We start from the raw sequence: 19,913 nt of genomic DNA, 5'->3' as shown, positions 1-19,913 counted from the left end.
TACTCACTGTTTTATATGATTAACTTTAATGCCGTAATGGTCAAACTAATAGATAATTCTTATTAAACTTTAGGCTGTTGAATGGTGAACACACTATTACATTACATCTCACAGTTAAATTTTTAAATACGTATTCATTTCTATTCAGTTTAATATTTGTGAATCAGGGCCTCCAGTATGGATCTGACAGACATTTAATCAACATTTCATGTCTTCTTTTTCATTTTCGGGTTGGAGGTACAGGTTGTCAACGTTAATTAGGCCACCAATAAAAAATAAATGTGTCTGGCTTCTCAGCCAACAAAGGTAATTACAGATCTAAATTGAATCTTTGCGTTTTAGTTATTTATGACATTAGTTACTTGCAAATGATGAAAGCTGAACCTAATTTGATAAGCAGATTTAAACAAATGATATTGAACTCAAACCTTCATTAACTCCAATAAATACTCCAAGTAGAGAAGCACTCTTTGATTCAGTTCGTCCCTTTTAAACAGTGTTTAGGAAAATGCTGCAGTTGAACGTTCATCCTGCTGCTCAAAACCTAATGTCTGTCACAAACGCACACACACAAACTCCCACACACCCACCCACTGTACACCTGCCAACCATCATACACTCAAAAACACACAGAGGCGTTATGTAAGTGTGTGTCAGGAGGACACTCTCAGGTGGTCCGGTTACAAAAGGGGTCTCCATGTACTACAGTCATGTCCAGTGAGGGACATACATAACAGATACATGACAAACAAATACAATTAAAAGTGCTCTAGTGCTGCAGGGTATTAAAAGCCTTCCAGAAATACATAGAAAGGAGCAGACAGAATGAGTACACCTAAGAAACAGTACTGTCCTAGTCAGAATTGAACGTCAATCTAAAACAGTGGGTCTTAAGCTTCGATTTAAAAAGGCTCAGTAGTGGGATCAGTAGTGGTGCAAATGTCAGGGGGCAGTTTGTTCCACAGTCTGGGAGCAGCGACGGCAAAAGAACGATCGCCCCACTGTTTAAATCTCAACCTAGCGACCTCTAACAGAAGCTGACCTGAAGAGCGCAGGGCTCTGCCACAATTACGAAAAGTTAAACTCTCTTTCTTTTGGTCTCATGGGCAAATATATCTGCAAATCGTCGGCATAAAAGTGAAAAGACAGGTTGTGTTTTTTTATAATTAATCCCAGAGGTAGTAGCATGTACAACGAAAAGAGGATAGGGCCTGGAATAGATCCCTGTGGCACCCCACAGGTCAGGGATGCACTTGAGGAGCAGTGGTCCCCAATCACGACAGAGAAACTCCTGTTTGCCAGGTATGACCTAAACCACTGGAGAGTGGTGCCACGGATGCCAACGTGCTGCTCTAGGCGAGATACAAGGACTGCATGCTCGACTGTGTCAAAGGCCGCTGTGAGGTCCAGCAGCACCAGCACAGCAGGATTCCCAGCATCCACAGACAAGGCAATATCATTGCTATGTCTATGTCGGGATCTAAAACCAGACTGAAATTTATCAAGAATAGAATTGATCTCCAAAAATGTCTGTAATTGGATAAAAACTTTTTCTAAGATCTTAGGAAGAAAAGGCAAGTGGGAGAAAATTGGAGAGCACAGAGGGGTCAAGATGCGTTTTTTTTTATTTATTTGGAGGGTCCTAACCATAGCGTGTTTGAAGGAAGCTGGAACAGACCCTGAGCTAAGACAAGTGTTTATAAAAATAAGGAGACTTGACCCAACAGAACTAAGAATCTCCTTCAAAAACCTGGCTGGAATGGTATCTAAGGGACAGTTCATGGGTTTCATGCCACTAACCACCTTAGTAAAAGACAACAGATATATGGTCTCAAACTGCTCAAAATGAGCAGTCTGTGCCGGAGGAGCACAGACATCATCAAGGGGCGTATTCATATTACAGATATTCTGCCTGACAGATGCCACTTTATCAGTGAAAAAAGACAAACTCTTCGCAGGTTGCAGTGGAGGCATCAGACAGGACAGTGGGGCGTGGATTAACGACAGAATCAATAGTATTAAATCGCAGTCTTGGATGATGAGAGCTGTTAGCTATGATGGAAGACAAATATTTGGACTTGGCTTCCTTTAGAGCTTCTCTGGTAGGCAGCCAAACTGTCCCTTACCCAGCCCAGAGATACATGCAGTTTATCCTTTTTCCACCGTCGTTCAGCCTGTCTGCATTGTTGTCTGAGCAGACGGGTGTAGTCATTCAACAAGGGATCTGACTTGGTTTTGGTAGTTTTTTGCCAAAAAGGGACAAAAGAGTCAAGAATTGCAGAACATGTTAAATGGAAAGTGGAGAGTAGGCTGTCTGGACAAAGAGGAGGAACCAGCCAACAGTCATCAAGCAGCTGAGAGTTCCTGAAGGCAGCAGCAAACTCCCCAGCCGTTGATGGAGTAAATATTCGGCGTCTGCGAGCTGGGGAAACTGGCTTATTGGCAGGTGGGGGGCAGCAAAGTCGAAAACAACAGGAAGGTGATCCGAGATAGCAGTGTCGACTATTTCTCTGAGGGAAACTGAAAGCCTATGAGAAATGACAAGGTCAAGAGTGTGCCCATTCTCATGTGTTGGTGCATTAATAGATTGAGTGAGATCAAAAGAATCTAAATTTAAATTCGTTGGCCAGTTGATTTGCTGCATAACAAACATGAATAGTCTCCACATAAACAGTTTCTCAAACATTGGGATAAACTCAGACAAAAACTCTTGAAGAAAGTCCTTATTAAATCTGGGTGGGCGATAAACTGTGGCACACAGCACAGGGCAGGTGAGGTCGATCACAAACAGCTGCAGTTCGAAGCTGGAGTAATTATTAACGGTTATCGTCCGGCATCTGAAGCTCTTCTTAAATATAGCAGCCAGACCACCCCCACGACCGGCAGCTTGCAGGGTGCTGAAAAAGGAATAGCCGGGAGGGAGGAGCTCCGAAAAGGTGCTGTTCTTACCTGGATTCAAGGAGGAAATCCAAATCATGTGTTGTAAAAAAGTCATTTAAAATAAATGTCTGATTTGTAAGAGATCTGGTATTTATCAGTGCCGTGTGAACTGAGCATCGGTCAGTCTGGCTAGAGAAGCAACTGAGCAAGCGGAGATTCAGTGCCAGTCTAGGCAGGCACTCTATTTTTTGGCGTGATGTAGAGATTCTGACTGGAATATATCTAGTGGTTGGGCGTTTAGGACTGCTAGAGCAAACTGATGTAGAGAGTCAGTCACATCCAGGAAGGCTGGGTCCAGGTGTGGGCTCGGTTCGACATGGAGCTGTGAACCGGAGCATTTGGCCGTATCCGCTGTAGACCCCTGGATCGACTGTTGGTGTCTGGATGGCTATCAGCAGTGTTGAGGCATACAGGCCTGATGCAGTAGCCCTGGTGGTGGCCGCAGTCTCCACGTCCAGCTCCCGGTCCGAGGAGAGGCCACTCTTTTCACATGGACGGTCCTCCGGGCAGGCAGGTAAAGGTAAAGTACCAGTGTGCATTGTTGTCTGCCATGGGAGGGTGGCTGTGGAATCCGAGACCACCGGAGACATAGGTAAAGGAGGTGATGGTGCTTGTGAAGCAGCGAAAGTTGAGGACTGTAAATGTGAGATATGTTTTGACTGGGCAGTGGCAACTGAGACAAAGCCCTCAAGCTCAGACTCCGATGGATCTCATTCTTCAACTGTGAGTAAGACATGGTGCAGTCCATGCACACAGCCATGACAGCTAGTACTGTCCAAGTAAAACTCAAAATAAAAAACTTTAAAAACACAGTTTAGTTCAAATAATCCAGCGATCTGTAAAAGCGTTAAAAGCAGGTTTTGTTTGGCCGAGTAGTGGCGTGTGAGTCCATGTTGGTATCGAACTGATCGATCACCAACTAGTGTCCATCAAAGGTGTAAGGGTTGTTCTTTAGCCCATTAAGAAGTGTCAGTAGAAACAGAGAGGGCAAAACTACAGGATTAAAACAAAGGCTGAAAACTTACTTAAAACTGGATAAAAAGTCAGAGCCTAGAGTGCATGTCAAACCCGGATAACGCCGACACGTGCACTCAAATGTTAGCACACCAACAGAATACTGAAAGAGTCTAAAGCAGCTGTATGACTCTGTTGTCTGTCTCTAAACAGTTCAGGCTCAGGTTAGCCTGTCAACAAAACACATTGAAAACACTGGTCAGAATATTGTCTGCATGCAGAACTTAAGCGACACCTGCCACAAGGTTAAATTTACAGATAGATAAATGAAACCTTACACCCTGTCATATTTCAGCTGAACTCTGTCCTACCAGCAGGGTTATAAAATAATGGAAAAGGCCAACAGCTCTATTATAACCATAAACACAGAACCTCTGCTGAGCAGAGAGTGTTCATAGCTTAAATATAGGACTGGACCATTAATAATAGATGTTGACTTACTTAAGATACAAAGTGTGTGCTGCTGGATCTAGTTTACAGGCAGGGATTCCTTTTGCAGAGGAGTTTCCACATTTCATTGAATTTTGAAAACCACCATCCAAACCAGCACAACAGCCAGCAGGTTTGTTTGGCCTCAACTGTGGAGGACACCATTCTCCAGCTGCAATAGGAGCCTCCATATGTGTAGGACGATATGTTGGAGACACAGTGATCATTTACAACATCACCTCCATTCGGATCAGACGAAAGAGTCACGGAAGTCTACCTGTGACAGATTAACCAACTCATTGCAGAGTGGATTGCAATAAACTGCAGGCCACTTTCAGTTGTAGACGACAGGAGGTTAACAAGGCTTCTGCGTCTTCTGACACCACTGACAAATACAACTGGATCCAAAATCCAACTCTAATATAATCTTTTTGCATCACTCTTATCATTGGCTATATGTGACTTTATGTGACTGAGCTCTTTAGGGTTAAGACTTTTGTCTCACATCTATGCCTGTACCTGTACCACACCATGGAGGTCTCAGATGAGGAGCCTAAATGGAGAGGTTCAAAACTGCCTTTGAGAAAGACCTATCTGAATGGCAAGCTAACATCAATAATGTATGGCACAAGAAGACTTCAGCACTCGACCCACGTTTCAAGGACTTAAAATATCAGAACCCTCAGAGGAGCCAGAGAAGAATAGGAGCCACCTGCTGTGTGCTTCAGACTCAGGTTCAGATGATGAAATGGGGTCTATGAGTTCTCTGAACCTCTGTAAAGCAGAGCCCAGCTTCAACATGGAACAGCTCCCACTGCAGTGGTGGTCAACTCATGCAAGGGCATGTCTACAACGGTCTGCCCTGGCTCACAAGAATCCGGTCACCCCTGCCCTCATGGGAGACTCGTCTCAGGCAACACAGTTCATAAGAAGAGGGCAGAAAATAGCCAAGCTAGTTAATCTTAGCAACTGGCTGAAAGAAAAAAGAGGTATACTTAGGCTTCTCACTGCAAGTATTGGTATATGCAATTAATTTAGATTAATAAATTACAAAGCATGGAATTACATCCATTTCTTAAATCTCTTAACATCTGTAATAAAATCATGAAGTCAAAAACATTAAGCCTGAGTGGAATAAAAAGATCTGAGTTTGTTCACGTGGATACAGCAGAGTAAAAAGATGGAACAAGATATATACTAAAATATGCTCAGTGTGCTTCAGAGAATCTTTTTTGTACACAGTCGCTAATTACTGTGCTTCAGAGAATCTTTTTTGTACACAGTCGCTAATTACTATATGTACTCAAAAAATATTTTCGATTTTACAGACAGCTGCGTGTGTGTCCAACTGTGAGATTCACAAATATGAACAGTATCACATCATCATTCAACAAACATAAACTAACAGAGGACTCCCAACAGTTCAGTAGTGAGAGAGGAATGAGATACAGATCACTGTGATGTATAAATCATGTCACAGACGGTTTACACTCGCTGCAGGTTGGTCTGAGGTATAAAGGCAGCTGTGTTAAAGCATATACCATGTAAGGGTCATCCAGAAATCATATTCGTTTTTTCTTCTTTTTTTTTTTTTAAAAAAAAGGTCCACTGTCTGCTGTGTGGGAACTCTAATATGACAGAATTGGAACAGAAGATATGAAAATAACAATTGTTTGTATTTGTTGCATTTAAATAAGCCTCTGATCTGCAGGTGTTGAGGGTCATCTATTACAGAGTCCACCAAGTTACTACAGTAACCCAGAATAGACAAACTAAGAGTGGCCACCAGAGTTTTTGAGTTACTTTAAGAAGGAGAGGACCAAACAAAAGGGGTCGCAACTACACTGCTAGATAGCACTAAATTCTACACACTGGTCCAAACTAGCTAACTAACAGCTCATTAATACAACCTGAATACACAGTCACTTCAGAGATATTGTTCTTAAAAGGACAGAATCTCTGGATTTAAACTGGGACAAAAACAAAACTCCTGTTAGAATAGACTTATAGACACCATTTTGAAGCTAATTTGGCACACAGGGAGAAATCCATCACTGAAAAAACTGGTTGATATATTTCCTCTTTAAAGACAACAACCTCAGTCACCCACAATTCACTACATTAACACATCACATCAAAACACTTCACAGTCTCTTCAGTAAAACCCTCTGGAGCACCGGTAACAGAGGTGACACATTCAGTAAAGAATCTGACTAAATCAATCAAAGTGATACATTAATTAATTCTTAAGGAGTCTGAACCTGCGGGATGTTAAGAGGACAGACACAGAGTCAGCACTCGTCACTTTCTGTGGTCATCAGGACACAAACAGAGCACTGAGCTGTCTGCAGGTAATCTGGACTGCATGCCCTCTGCAGAGAGTAGGGTCCATGTTGAGAATGGAGGGATAACCATCAAAATGAAAGCTACATTATTTTCGTTATATTCATAAGGATAATTTCAGCAGCAGTCATGAAAGGTAACTACTCTGTGTTTGCTTTGGAGCACAGTTGGCTCCATCCATCCCTCAATTATCTATACTTATCCATTATCCTGTGCAGGGTGTTTGAGGGCTGCACCCAATCCCAGCATACAATGGGCTACAGGCAGACAGGGCGCCAATCTATTACAGGGCTGACAAACTATACATTCTCATATAAAAGCCAGTATCTCAAATAACAGCACAAACAAATAAAGGCCTAATGAAAAAACATTATTACATCACGACATACTGACTGCTCTCCATTTCCTTTTCACGTTAACACTGTTTTCATTCTCAAATAATTTCCAGTTCTTTCATGTTGTTGTTGTTTCTCTCAATTATTTGGGCTATGAAACTTAATGCTTCCTGCACATTTTTCACATTAAAAGCCAACGAATTAAGAAAGAGAGCTGAAAAGCTGAAGTGGAAACCACACCCATAGAGTACAAACCAGCACTGTGCCAGTCTGGTTTTGGATTTGGATTTGAAGCACACCCACTTATCATTTATTAAGTGTAATTGGAGATGTTTATATGCTCAACAGCAGAGTTTTCCCACAGACATTTTGGGGAGCAGTTAGATCGGTCTGATTGCTAGATTGCCATTGGGTTGCGTTTCTCCAAAAGCGGATTCTGGTTCAGCTTCTTTGACACAGGTCACCACCTTTTTTCACCATACCTTGCAGCCTAAACAGACTAACCACATTCACACAAGTGGAAAGACCTGCATCTTCATCACAATGCCTGAATTTGGTCTGAGTCATCACCTGAATGAGTCTTATATCTACAGACAACACGGGTCCTCTTACAGAGTCTACCATATTGAACCACCATGTTTCTACAGTAGCCCAGAACAGACAAACTAAACACAGAATCTATATTGGGTTACACAAGGTGAGGGGTTGCAGTCAGCAGCTGCACTGTTAAATCTTCTCCAGGATGCAGGTAAACGACAGAATGGGAAACAACGTTAAGTGTCTTGAAGAGGGATTTAGTTTCTTGTGCTCTGCTAGAAGATCACTTGTCAGTATGCTGAAATGTAACAGGCAGAATCCCATCAGTCAGCATGCCTGACATGTAGATATGTACGGTGCATTGATTCGATTGGTGTGCCTGTCTGCTCTGCAGCAGCACAGGTTAGTAAAGATGTCACATGCATTTTAGCAGAAGCATAATTCCAGCTTTTAGATTAGATTATTTTAATTAACAATTATCTGGTTAATGTTTTTTCAATTAATTAAATGCTTGTCTATAAGATGTCAGAACACATCACAGTTTATCCACAGCTCGAGGTTATTTGTCTGACCAAAAACTCAGACATTAACAGTGTTAGAAAACAGAAAAGCAGCAGGTCCTCACACTGGAGAACTTCGGCTTGAAAAATGACTTCAACAACTGGTTGTCACAACGGTTGCCAATTATTTTTCTGTCAATCATTTTATCAATTAATTATCCTGTAGTTATAGTGCATGTAGGCCACCTTGCCTAAAGCGAAGAATACCTCTGCTAACAAAATGAAAAAAATACATTTTTGTTAACCTTCAGGGAAAAGAGCAGAGGTGCTATTTCTCACAGCAAATGCCATTACATGTAGTGAGGCTAATGTTAGGGTTGTTGTATGTTAATTAGTAATATCATGATGAAATCAGGATCTGAGTGGCAGACCATCTCACCTGAAGCATTTCATGGAGGGAGACCCTGAACAGTCGCTATCAGATTGTACAAACATATCTTCCTGTGAAGAAACACACAGAATGCTGCACATCGTTGTTACTCATGTTGCCTTAAAATACATCTCTAAATTTTACCTGACGAGGATCTGAGGACTCAGAGTGAGAATTTCTGATCCAATGCACCTGCTGATGAGACTACAATTTTGTTGTAATTATATCGCTCTGCAAGGTTCCTGAAATCGTGTTATGTGGATCCATCTGGTCTCAGCACTCATATTGATCTGCTACATTAAATCAGTGAATAACTGATTATCTGATTTCTCCCTTAAATTCAAATGAAAAGAAACAGGTTTTGTTTGCAAATGGCAGATGTGGACTCACAGCTGGTGAAATCCATTAGTTAAAACAAAACTAGACATTTTTTCTTTGGGATCTGGTAAACGTCAGTCACTGTGCCCATCAGAATCTCCTAACATTCAACCAGTTTCTCTACACGGACTGTTAAGTTTGCCTCGCTGCTGATTTTCTTTGCAAACGGCTTCTCTTTTTTGGTGAATTTAGCAGCAGAGGAAAACATAAGGAGCAATGCCCTCGTTTGGAGGTCACAAGCTGAGGAGGAGTCACCATGAGCCAAGATGCGGGATCCCCCCTCCTTCCTAACGCAATAAGGCAGGACACACCCAGATAGAGAGGAGGAGGAGGGAGGAGGAGGAGATGGATGAAACGAGAGGAGAGGAGGAAAAAGGAGCAGAGCTGCTACTGGTGCTCATCCGCCCATCTTTGCAGATGACGTAAGGAAGGCTCTTCGCGAGCTCAACACCCGTTAATTAAAATAAAACGAGCTCCTGGTGCTCGGTAATGATTTTTTCCTCCACCCTCGTACACTGCCCGTCCGTCATTATGACAGGCATGAAAGGGAGAAGTACTATTTACAATGTGAGTGCTGAATGTGGGCAAACCACTCCAACAAGCTCAACAAGCTGCTCCTGAAGGCGCCGCATTCATGACAACAGTGTGGGGACACCACAGTGATGCACAAACACAAACACACACACAGTTTAATATCGAAACACGAGCGACAGCCGCAGCAACCAGTGTTCGCTGAAAAAAAGAGAAGTTACCAGAGATCGTGTAATTTCCTGATGACAAAGGGTTGTTTCGGTTACCGGGGGGAAATATCAGTCGGAAAACAAAAACACTGCATGCAGAGACTATGAACAAACTGTTTCCAGACACTCGGAGACATCCGAGGGCAGGCGGTCCTATCCCTGCCTCGCAGCCACCGCAACAGTCGGTACGTGCCGCGGTGTCGCCCGTGGAGACCCGTCACAGCAGCGCCATTCAAAATCTGACCGTTTAAATCACATTCCTCCGTTTGACGGTTGACATGACGGTTTGGTTTTCAGTGGTTACGAACATCCTTTTTAAAGACGAACCACTCTTCATGTCGGCATGTCTCCTGCACACACACACACACACACACACACACACACACACACACACACACACAAACGTCTCACTTGATAAAAACGGTAACTTTTCCAACTGATACGCACTCACGGTCTCCTGGGTGGAAAATTTGCAGCGGTGGGCGACAGAGACCAGCGAGCACTGCGTACCGAGTATAAAAGTTGATTTTTTTTCAGCTCATCAACTGAAATAAAAGTGTTACTCGATACACTATAGGCGTGTTCATTGGCAAACGGCCGCTCGGCGCCTCGGTGTGTGTTTTATTTGAACTGGCGCCGTTTAACGTCCGCATTCTGAACGGAGACTTGGCGGCGGTGACTGCAGGCGAGAGGCAGCGGCTGCCGGGGCTGTAACGTAGCTAACGGTCGGGACGTTTGGCGAGAACAAACGGGTGGGAAACGAGCCACGGGAGTTTGTGAGGCACGGTTGAGACAAATGTCGCAAAAAAAACACACGCACACACACAAAAAACGAGGTTATAATGTCCGTGGACAGGACAGTTGAACGTTCACACCTGTGGAAAATCCCAAATTCGCCTGTAGTTGCTGATAAGTGGGTGTCAAGGTAAAGAGACGGCAGTTGTGAACGTTACCCGGATGCTAAACAGTGCGGACAACTGGGGACACGACAGACTCCTTAAAACACGTTAAAAATCACTTTAACTGGCACCGACAGACAAACGACGGCATGTCTCTCGTCTTTCAGCCACAAGCGAAGTAAAAGAAACCGGACTTGTGGCGAATAAAGTTTGAAAAACACAGGAATAGACCTTACCTTCACTCGGGGGGGATCCTCGATCAAATCACGTCCTGTGGTTGTGTTGGTGAAGCAGGGCAGCGTCTTCACTTTATAGGGGTTTGTCCATTTCCCAGCAGGGCGTTTAAACCAGCTTATTCTGATCGAGATCAATCCGTTTAAAGGAAGGAATAAAGTCCCCTTTTCTCTGTCTGCTGAAATCAAACCAGAAGAGGGAAAGGCTCTGATAACAAAGAGCCAGACCCGGTTCAATGAGGACTAGTCTTGTGTTTGTGTTGGAGAGCGGTGGGTGGGACTGTGGGGGGGGGGGGCGGTGAGGTCCGACACATTCAAACTGGACCAGAGAAAAAGACCCAACGTCCGGATCAACGTCCTTTCCTGGCTAGCTGGGGGACTGAGCGAGGGAGGTGAACTGGTACTGGAGACCGCGAGAGAGGGAGGGACCAGTCCGGGATTACCCTGTATTTAAGGTGGATCTATGAAATAATTAGGTAATCAGGCAGAAACAGAGCCCTGCTATCGAGAACATCAGCCCCGGGGTGAAGATCCAGGCTGAAGCCCTGGAAACTTGAGAAGAAGAAGGCGAGATCCACATCTGGATATACTCTGGAGTCATGTATGGAGGCTCATTTCTGCCCATGGCAGAAAATCAAATGACGAGACGCTAACCTATTTATCATTACACAGTATACTCTAGCTTCTCTTTTTACAGTACAATATTAAGAGTGAGGATTGTGAAGCATTTACATATAAACTTATTTATATCAATAATTTCACTGTCGTAAATGCGGGTGTGACGGGAACCTTGCAGAGATACTCAAGACAGATTCTGGGAACTATAACGGTTGTGAACTATTACTACTTTATTATTATTATCTTGATTAATCTTTATTTAGTTACTGCCAGTTACAACCCAACATTGTAAAAATATCCACCATAATCTCAGCTGAGTTCAATAACAATAATTCTGCCTTGAATAGCAGCTTCATTGATGTGTATTTAACCTTTGCAGAGGAACATATACTTGTGTTTTCACAGGTATTATTGGGGTTAAGTTTAACATCACTGTTTCTTACCTGCTGTTTTGGTGAAAAACTGCTCACATTCGCCTCTGACTCCCAGTGCACATCTGATATATGTCTGATATGTAGCTGCAAAAGAGAACGCAACATTATCAATAAGTGATGGAGATGTTTTACTGATGAGACCGTGCTCATGTATGGAAAATATTTCTGGTCCAAACGCAGAACATGAACAAAGAATCTGAAAAGAAATCTCTCTCCCTGACTGCCAACCGGCCACTCAATCAGCTCTGCCTCCTACGCTATGCTAATGACAGAGAGGCAGAGAGGTGGTTAAAGCTGCCATTTAACAGCACAGTACACTGCTTCGCTTTCAGTAAAAAAAAAAAATGACTGCAGATGAGGGAGAGCTACTGATCCTGATTCTGTTTTCCAAAGTCGCCATCAGTCACCGCCGACCACAGCTTCAGTGCAGCGTCCTGATCCCAGACCTGCATATTCAGCCCAATATCACAAAACACAAATTTTCCTCGAGGCACGTGACACGCTGTCTCCTACGAGACGTCGTAAAATTATCATGTGAACAATGAGGATGAGAAAATTATATGCAACGAGGGTTGGAACTTCACTGTCTGTCAGTTAACACTGTTACCGTTAGCAACTATACTTTAGTTAACACTGTTGCTAACAATACAGGAATATTAATGCTGTAACTCAGGGGTCTTCAAACAGGGGTCCACAACCCCCTAGAGGGCCCGCAAAAGGTACTGCAGGGGGTCCGCCAATTTTTGTCATAACAATTTCCCCCAAAATAATGGTGACCGTGAGGGTGCAGATAATTGAGAAACTCCAATTGGACGAATTAGTGGACAACTCTTGGCATTTATAATCAATAATCATTATGCATGAACTTTTTTATGAATCCTAAACACATACGGGCTAATAACCCAGTATATAAATAGGTTAATATGGTGAAATAAAAGTAAATGATTTCCATGTTTTTATGATTATTTAACAGAAACTTATTAACACGTTGAGCAATGGTAGCTCTGGTTTGATGAACAAATCTGACAGATAATATTTATCATTACTGTTTGTTTATTTATTTAATAAAGTATGTATCCATTTAACTAGGATGGAATCTGAGTAACTGTCTGTCATGTTACCGTTAGCAACTATACTTTCAGTTAGCATTATTAGACAACACAGACATATTAATGTAACAGTTAAATGATTTGAATGTTGTTGTTTTGTTTTTAATGTTAACTTAATGTCCAGTTGAGCATTGGTAGCTCTTGTTTGATGGATAAATGTGACAAACATTCAAATTAAATAATTACGTAGCAGGGCTGGAATTCCAGCAACTGTCAGTTAACGTAGCTAACTGTACTTAACGTTAGCGAATAAAACAGATATATTAATGCTTTAACGTTTATATTTTCCCATGTTTCCTGTAATGTGTGAACTCCACCTCAGTTATCACGCCACATTAATGTCAATTTAAACCAAATGACGTGTGTGTGTTGTAGCTAAAGCGTTAGCAGTTAGGCTTACACTCGTCTACTCACCTCCATCGGCGGTTGGTTTAAAAGTCAACGGTCCGGCAGCGGGCAGCGTAAAATATATAGACGTCGTGTCTGTGACGTCACCCAACTCTGGTCTTCCCAGCCAATCAAATGACGAGGAATTAGCGGGATCGCCATACGCGCTATATACTATATATATATATTAATATAATATTATATATATATTATATATATATATATATATATATAATATATAGAGCTTCTTCATTTATTATTATTATTAACTTCTTATTATTAATCTTATATTAATTAATTAATTTAGAAACATTTAACAAAATAATACAACATTTTGAATGCAAATTGAATTCGCCTTTTGTTATTATTAAAATAATGTTTGTGTTTCGCTTCAGTATCATTCTGCTCCGTAGTCACTTGCATGTATCATGCATGTAGCACATAGCATAACGCATAGCATAACATACACAAACCATGACCAGTTATGACATAAAATGTGACGGGGAGATAAAAGTGGATGTAAATGGTTCAATAAAATGTGACGGGGAGATAAAAGTGGATGTAAATGGTTCAATAATACTCCAATGTTAAATCACTACATACAGTCAACAATAAATTAGGAATAAACCTGTCTGTATTTTAACTTATGTTATACTGGTGGTACTTGGAGAGTTTAATATTTTCTAATAAAATAAATAAATAAAAATAAGGTGGTATGAGGATTTATTTTCTGAGGTGGTATTCAGTGTAAAAAGTTTGAGAAACACTGCTTCAAACCAACTCTGTTCTACATTTGTCTTTACAGGCACATGTGTAAGAAGTGACCTACAGAGCCCAGTGAAGTAGAAAGTATTTATTATGAGGAGCTACAGAGGTAACGTGCAGCCCGTTATGTAATGTAAACACTTACAGTAATTACCAGGATGTGCGGGTGGAAAGTACGATGTGAAACAGATGATGTGAAACGTTAGTCAAGCAAGCATTTCTAGTAAGAAGACACCTAATTAATGTACAAAAGTAATCAGATTACTAGTAGTCGCCCATCTGTTATCTTCTGTGCAACATTTCAGGCCAGTTACCATGAAGCCGGTACCATGTCGACATAACTATAAGATCTTCTAAAGTGACTCGAGGTAGCTACATCCACAACATCCAGGGACTGGATATGAAGGCGGCAGTAGCATACAGTAAACCCGACTCTGAATACTGGATATTGTCTGTATATTGTGAGCTGCTGAATTAATTTCCCCGGTGTGGGATCAATAAACTCTATCTTATCATCTTATTGTACCATACATATACTGAATATCATATCATTTATATTGTGATCTTAACTCCATAATACAGTTTGACTTTGAAACAGAAATGTGTTGCTTACAGTTATTACTTACTTGCTGTGGTTAAGGATTACTGCGAGAGGAGAAGTTTTTCATAAAAACTGAAAGAAAATTATATATTTATTATTACATTTAATATATATTTATATCCCAAGAAATGGAAATAATAACAAAGCCTGTCCAGATCATGTCATCCCTCGAGGTAAATAGTTTCTGGACACTGACACGTCTTCCTGTACATTTGTCTTTCCTGATGCTGTTCAGGTTGTTGGGCGACACGATGGTGCAGTGGTTAGCACTGCCGCCTCACAGCAAGAAGGTTCCTGGTTCAACTGGGGCCTTTCTGTGTGCAGTTTGCATGTTCTTTCTTTATCTGCATGGGTTCTTTCCGTATGTATTCTTCCCACAGCCCTAAGACATGCAGGTTAATAGGTTAATTGGTGATGTTAATGGTTGTTTGTCTCTATGTGCCAGCCCTGTGATAAACTGGCGACTTCTCCCCTGCCTCTCACCCAATGTCAGCTGGGGTCGGCTCCAGCCACCCGCGACGCTGATCGGGATAAGTGGTTATGGAAAATGGATGAATGGACATCCATCACGATTGAGGCATGACAAGCAATAACGTCCTCCTCTAATGGATCCAGATACACCTGAGCTTCATCAGGTCACTCTGTAAAACAGATTCATTGTTACTACTACTAAGACAAATATATAGTACACAGAAAGTTCTTCAGAAGGAATCAATGATGGATCTGGGGATCAATAAAGGTTTATGTTATCGTCATCTGAGCAGGATATAAACAGCATCAAATACGAAATGTTGATTAAATATTTATCTGATGCACTTAAAGAAGAGTAGCTACTCTGTTAGCCTTGAACTACATAAATACACAGTCCACTCACAGTTGTACAGTTGTGATGTTTCTTTTCCACCACAAACAATCTTTGAGCGAGTGCAGAGAGCTTTATTTTATCATAAATTAATAACAGGTGATATAATCTGGCACCAGTTTGTTATTTACCTGTGTAACAATGTAAGCACTGCATTAAAAGCCATTGGCTGTTGTCTGATGACAGTTTAGCCTCTGGGTCTAAGAGTCAATGTTTCATGGCTTCCAGTGTATTCAATAGATATCTGTGCCAAGACTTACTCTGCTATTTGATCAGCAACTTGAATGACTAGAATGATGAGAAAGACATTTTGGCTAATCTATGTAAACAGACAAGAAAATAAAAAGCTGAAGCATCATCAGACTCACCTGAGGGTGGCCCGTCCAAGCCCAGCACATACCAGACCACAGACCTCAAGCATGGACTGGTAACTTGCTTAAGCAAGGTACCAAACCCATGTTTGTGTGTGGTTATATTTCAGGCCACATAAACAGGTAGCTATTTGGTTAGTCAGTTGCCCCGGAAGTTAGCTCACCCATAAATGTTGTTTTCTCAAAAGAAACTAATAGTCAGAACAATCACAGATATAACAAGAGGACCCAGGTTGGGGTTTCTGCTTGATCAGTTCTGAGCCACTGTCAGGGTAAGATGTTTTGTGAATGGGGCCCTTGATCCATAACCTAAACCATCTAAAGCATTTATTTAGCTGCTGGAGGTGTTCCAGAGTCTGGATGAAGAGTGTCCTGAGAGACTCAGTTCAGGGCAGAAAAGTCACCTCTCCATCTGTTCATGGCTTCAAAGGCAGCAGGAGCTCTCTCACACACTCACACACACACACACAAAGAAGCAAAGGAGACTGGTTATTTGAAATTTTCCCAAAATGTCTTTTGACAGCCACAGTAGCTACAACATGCCTGAGTCTCATATTAATTTTATGAGACGGAGGCACTACGACCAACTGCAGTGAAAAAGCAGCAGGGAATGAAGACCAGTTTTCCTGGACCACTTGTCCTTCAGCGGATTCCCAGTTTAACTCGTACATGTGACCGATCCCAACAGTCTCATAAAAGTCCCGTATGACGCAGGTTGCTCGATCAAATCTATCGTTTAAGTTTGTCTGCCTTTAAATCAGTTCCTCTCAGTTTTTTCCTTCCGTGGAAACGAAACTTGAATTATCCTTCAACATCGACAATATCAACAGGATATAATTAAACATGTATGAATGATTTCTTTAGAGAAGTTTTAATAGTGGAAATCATTGTATTTATTTAAAAGAAAGGCTTGGTGCAGTACAGACCGAAGAAAGGCTGCTGACTGATCTTGTTGTCGGCAGTGTAATAGCATCATACATCACTGTGTGATGTGTTATTGGTGCTTCTGCCCTGCAGTTTCACAGATACAAAAGACTGATTCCACCTGCAGCCCAGAGTTACTGCAGCACTGAGCAGCTGTGGCTGAATTTCACGGAAAGACGACTTTTTATTTTCTGTTTTATTTTTAACCGTCTGGCTCTGAACACTAGTGAAATATTGTCATGAAATTAGGACATTCGGGGTCCTCAGAGGATACATCTAATCTGGCTTTCCATGTAGCACCACCAAGAGTCTGTAATGAATCCTTCTATGTCCATTAGATTTTCCAGACTTGGCTTCTTGGTTTACCTTTAATCTAACATGCTGCACAGGCAGATTCAAATGGGTGGACCACTGGAAAATTCAAATGTTAGAGAAGTCAAGGTGCAAAAACAAAGGGTGTGCCATGTGCAGTGTTGCCAACTTTTGAGATTGTAGACAACATTTCATTTAAAAGTATCCTTGTTCACATTCATTGAATATGTCCAGAGTGTGGGAGAGAGTTTCAGTCGACTAATCTCTCAGACGGTTTGTGATGTTTGTGTAATGAGGGATGAAAGCATTTTAACATTTTGGGTGCGCTCGCTTTCAGTTGCGCCTCTAAGAAAAGAAGTTAGATGATAAAACTGGGATGTGAATATGCGCTGCTGTAGTGATGTCTGGAGGTTTAGAAGATGTATGAATGAATCTTTAACACCAAATCTTCAAACTGAATTTATGAAACTGCCATTGTCAGGCAATATACTGTACAGAACATTGCTACTGCTTAGTTGAAAGTTAACTGGAAGATTTCCACAGACACAATAAAAAAATAAAAATCAGAAATAGTACTGAACTGAGCTTAAAACTGTAGATTGTTTCTGAATAAATAAAAATCTGGAAATCTGGAAAATAACAGTATTTCTCTGTAGAACTATTATTATTGTCACTTTATTGAAGGTGTTTGATCGTAATATTTTGGGGAATTATTGTTTGAATGATAACAATATATTTTGGTAGTGACATCACCCCATCATCAACAATTAACATAAGGCAAGTCCAAAATCTGTCTCTACACTAAAATATGGTCCTTTTATTTTATTTGAATAATAAGAGACATTTATGCTCTGAATAGTGCCTTCAAAAATTCCCTCAATGAAACAAAACAAGTAGTGCCCTTGGCATGAACGCTCTCTCATGATAATCTTATGATGATGATTCATTGTCCCAAATTTCTACTGAGTGTTCACCATGTAGGGGTAATGAATGAGTAAACAAGGGGGTGATTTCAAACATGTCCTTTGTGAGTAAAATACTTTCAGGATTCAGGATAATAATCATGCCCCAAACTCTGAAAAAAAAAACAGATTTGTCTCTTATTGTTTTGTTGTAATGTGTTCACATTTAAACTGGAGGCTCTTACAATATGTGGGAGTTTTCTGAGCAGGAGCCAATCGAAATCAGTAATCGTGAAATCACTGGTCAGCAGTCCCGCTTGGATGCGGTGCAGTTTTCCAGAGAAACTTTTCAGTATTAATGTTAATTATGAAATGGAGGCTGTGATTCAAATCCATCAGGCTTATGTAACGCTGTGACTTCCTGGGGTCAGGATCCACCTACACTGTAGCTATCTGACAACACACAGCATTTAGACAACTACTTGAGGTGGAAACACATAAATCTCTCCATATATGCACTGACAAGGGTGACTGGATGTTGTATCCATGGCTACCTTCTCACGTAATCTGTATTATTTTTATCACAAAGGCTTTTCTGTTTTTTCTCCCCAGCCTCCTGCTAACATGATATGCACAGATTCAGTTCTATATGTGAAGGAACCAAAACTAAACTGGCTTAATAAAAGAGTTTATTTTTTATTTTTAAATCAACATCATGAACAACGTGAAGTTCATCTGGTGCACAAGTCAGTGATTTCCATTTGTTCTCTGTTTAGCAGCAGATTTGAACACAAGTGATAAAGATACAGTTTTTCCAAGTGACACATAACTTCTGTTTAAGCTGTTCTTTGCCTGCATTGGGGACCAGCTCCTGGAACTTATATCGGGCTCTGCTCAGGAGGTGATGCTAAATGCAAGTTCCAGGTGCTTTTGGGGGTTGGCTGCGGTGCTGTCGACCAATCATTGTGATTTTTAGTCAGTCACCATCGTTTTTAGGACCTTCAGTCTATTTAGCAGTACAAGTTTACTGGCACAAAATAAAGCTGAGGCTTGTCATGTCATCATTTAAAGGTCCAGTGTACAAGATTTCATGGTTTTGCTGTTGGAATGTTTTGGCTTTTCACCTTTCTGCCTGGTCACTGTCGATCGAAGAGGAAACTTTCAAGTGTCAGCGGCAAACCCCCAAAGCGTTTGACTGAACTTTTTACAGACAGGACGAGGACAAAAGCGAAGAGTATCCCAGGAGACAGCTCCCATCCTGCCTTCAGCCAGTTTGATTCTTTGAGCTTTGCCCTTCATCCCCAGTGCCATTAATATTATTAACTCTACAAAATGACTGATGCCAGGTGACTGAGATGAGCTGTTTCTAAATGTGTAACATGACCTTGTCCTTGGGATTGCTTTTACTAACTGCTTGTCTATTTTTATAATGATGTGTCCTGTGTTGTGGAGAGCTGAAGACACATTTCCACCCCCTTGGACAATAAAGATAAAAATAAAGATAGTCTCTATTCTGTTCTATGTCCAGGACTGTCACTGAGGAGTGTTTGCTGCAGAGCAAACTGAAAAACTGCAAAGTGATTCGAGTTCTGGATGCTGTTGTTGGCCACAACCAGCTTCTACCAACTCGAATAGTCAAAAAAAAAACAAAAAAAAAAAACTTCCTAAACACTTTTCCTTGACCTTGAGGTCAAGGAACAATGTTAAGGATGGATTCATATTACTCACACACCAGGATGGATGTTATTGACTGATCTGTCCGTTTGTCACCGTTAACAGACTCCAGTCTGCACTGATGAACTACAGAACTGTGGAGTAACACCAGGTTTGATCAAAGACAGTTTTATATC

At 41.4% G+C, this 19,913-nt stretch overlaps 1 protein-coding gene across 10 annotated transcripts in view; it reads right to left on the bottom strand.

The window, feature by feature from the left end:
• Nucleotides 1–13,401, bottom strand: part of LOC104927822 (plasma membrane calcium-transporting ATPase 1) — a 79,136-nt gene extending 65,735 nt beyond the window's left edge. For 6 of the 10 annotated variants that reach the window (XM_027279394.1, XM_019266894.2, XM_027279391.1 and 3 more), the window contains exons 1-2: nucleotides 13,354–13,401; nucleotides 11,840–11,914 (exon numbers count right to left, since the gene is read on the bottom strand). The gene's annotated coding sequence lies outside the window, so the exon portion shown is untranslated. Of the gene's footprint in view, nucleotides 1–8,537; nucleotides 8,600–10,781; nucleotides 10,987–11,839; nucleotides 11,921–13,353 lie in introns of those variants that run through there. The other 4 variants (XM_027279389.1, XM_010741993.3, XM_019266893.2 and 1 more) reach the window with 4 other exon arrangements.
• Between the last annotated feature and the right edge of the window lie 6,512 nt (nucleotides 13,402–19,913).

The sequence above is a fragment of the Larimichthys crocea genome, chromosome VI, assembly GCF_000972845.2.
Source record: "Larimichthys crocea isolate SSNF chromosome VI, L_crocea_2.0, whole genome shotgun sequence".
Taxonomy (NCBI): domain Eukaryota; kingdom Metazoa; phylum Chordata; class Actinopteri; family Sciaenidae; genus Larimichthys; species Larimichthys crocea.
The sequence above is the reverse complement of the archived record's forward strand: the minus strand, read 5'-3'. Positions and strand labels throughout refer to the sequence as shown.